The sequence below is a fragment of the Papilio polytes genome, unplaced genomic scaffold (assembly GCF_000836215.1).
Source record: "Papilio polytes unplaced genomic scaffold, Ppol_1.0 DF824180.1, whole genome shotgun sequence".
Taxonomy (NCBI): domain Eukaryota; kingdom Metazoa; phylum Arthropoda; class Insecta; order Lepidoptera; family Papilionidae; genus Papilio; species Papilio polytes.
This window is the reverse complement of record NW_013525024.1, coordinates 2,841,416-2,844,141: the sequence shown is the minus strand read 5'-3', so window position 1 is coordinate 2,844,141 and position 2,726 is coordinate 2,841,416.

Sequence of the window (2,726 nt, the reverse complement as noted above, 5' to 3'; positions counted from 1 at the left end):
TATTCATGCGAAGGTGTTAAAGCGGACTAGACCACTGTTTGAAAACATTACGGTGTCGAGCTCAGTATTAAAATGAATTATCTACTGAATGTGAGTTAATTTCTATTATCTATTTCTTGTTTTTGATTTAAAATCTTTATGCTTTCGTCTTGCATGCTTTACACAATAGAAAATAATGTAAAATCTCATAATCAAATCACAATTTCAATGTATTCTGAAGTCTCTGAATTGGAAAGCAATATAATTTAATAATTCTTTACAGGTCACTAACAGAGTTGAACTCAAGATGGTCGCATAATAAGCGTACTTCGATAGTTGTTCAGCTAACAACCATTTCCTCGTAGTTGTAAGATTTCAGCTTTAATCGTATAAAGCATTTAATGCAATAAGAAAATAAAACTTCACGTACGTACAAATTCAAACGATTGTCGTTGGATTTAGAACATTATTATTTGATTTTCTTGATCATGATTCATATTTCAGTATGTGTGTCATTTTGTAGAAATAAATATGTTGTAAGAAAAACGTAACATCTTTGAAGCATTGCATGTCATGTAAATAACAAACCTAAACAAACACAATTTAGTTTTGAGTCATAAAAGACTTTTATTTGGATTTCTCTTACCTACAGCGCACTACATTACGTTTCACGACAAATGACAAATAGTAGTGTCATTCAGAATACGCATTGAATATAGACCTTTCAAAGTTTCCATAGTTCATTTGTATAAGGCCCTTGGTACACTAGGTAAATCACCACCAATAAACCTGCGTCCGTCGCGAGTATCGCGTAGTGCACGCTCCGTCCACGGACCGATGCATCGTCGACAAGTTGTTCATTCGGTCAGTACAGGTAAACCTACAAGACGGTTGGTGCATGTTTAAAAAAAATAGAGACGAAGAAAGTTTAATAAAAATAGAGAAGAAAAAAATCGCAGCGACTTCTCTCCCGATGATCTTAAAATGTTGAGAGTGACTGACAATGACTCTATACGACTACCATGACTTTGTTGCTTGTCGCTAAGCGACGTAATTTGCGGGCTTCAAAAATTAACATCGCCTTGTGTACGAATGGCCTAACTTAATAATAGAACTCTTCAAATTTTGAAAAATTACGAAAAACAAAACACAAAAGCGTATTCACAGTCGAAAAACCTAATTTGGAATAGAAACGGCTTAATTTGGAACTAGCACAGCGTTTGTTTCATTGTGAATTGTACCAACAATCTTTTTATCATACGGAAATGTTCTACATATTAGCTGCAATTAAACGCGGTATAAACTTAAAGTTAAGAATAATCTAAGTATAAACAAAATTTGTACTAACATTTGCTTATACTCAGTTTATTCCTAACTTTAACTTATGACCACGTTTATTTGTAAGGTTGTTAATGTTCTAAATACCTTTAAAGTTTCAGGCTGATTTATTCTTTAATGTTTCACGACATTAAAACTGTCGTAAAATAGTTTTATGTCGCCTGTTCGACCGCGATAAGGAGATTTACACTTACAACCGCTTTCATAAAAATCATTCGTTAAACGATTTTAACCGAACACCAATGTAGATTAAAAAAATGTATTATCCCAAAAGTATAGGTAAACATCATTCAGTACAATACTTTAACTGTTTTCGACAAGATTGTATCAAAAAGATTTAGGGCCTGTCCCACCAATGGCTGATACAAGCTCAGATAGCTTAAAAATGACGTCACTGTCAGATAAGGGAACTAAATACGACATTTCCATTACATGTTTTACATATTGGATTGCTATCAGACAATTTACAATCTAGTGGGACAGGCCCTTAAGGTTTTGTAAACGTAATCTAAGTTTTTTTTAAAGTATTAAGGTGGCAAACGAAGAGACGGTCACTGCACATAGACATCCGGAATTGAAGATTCATTAAATACGTTTAATGGACGGAGTAGAAGACCCACATAAAGAGTCTTCCTATGCATCTCCCCCAACGTCAAGTTCACTTTCCTTCCCATCGTTTCGTCTTAGAAACGGAAAGAGAAAGGGACTAAAATTAGATCTCCAGCTTCTTGAGTTTCAGAGGATAATAATACGTTTTGTTTCAAAAGCGTTAACATTTTTGTCTCATTAGATGACAAGAGTAGAAATAACTCGGCGTTTAAACCCCTCTTAACATAACAGCGAATGACAATTGTTTAATTCAGTAGCGATTGCAAATAACGTAGTAAAGAAATCGATACAATGGAACTCGACCAGTATGATCTACAGTTTTCATATAGGATTTTGACTTTCTATTCCCAAACGCAATTTGAATGGGCTGAAAACGAAAACGGACAATTTTTGCAGTTGGCAAACCGCCAGTATCGAAACTGTAAAGAAATATATGCAATATACAGCCTTCATTGCAAACTGAATTTATATCGATTTTACCCAATAATCAATCCTAAATATGCGTAGATTACTTTAATTATACCGAGCTGTATTAAGGTTTTTAGATTAGTTAAATTTAAGATAAGTCGATTAAAAAAACTTGTTTAAGCAAAAAGCTTTCCAAAAATCAATATTGACTGTTACATTCCTTTGTCTTTTCTCCGTATTTCAATTGAATTAACTAAATGAGTAACTTTAGTTAGATGTTTATTAGACTTCGCCGCCTAAAGCTGAAAAGATCTGACGTCTAGAACATAGCGGCTACTTACATTTGTTTGTTTCATTCCACGCGGACGGTGTCGCGGGCGAAAGCTAGTGTA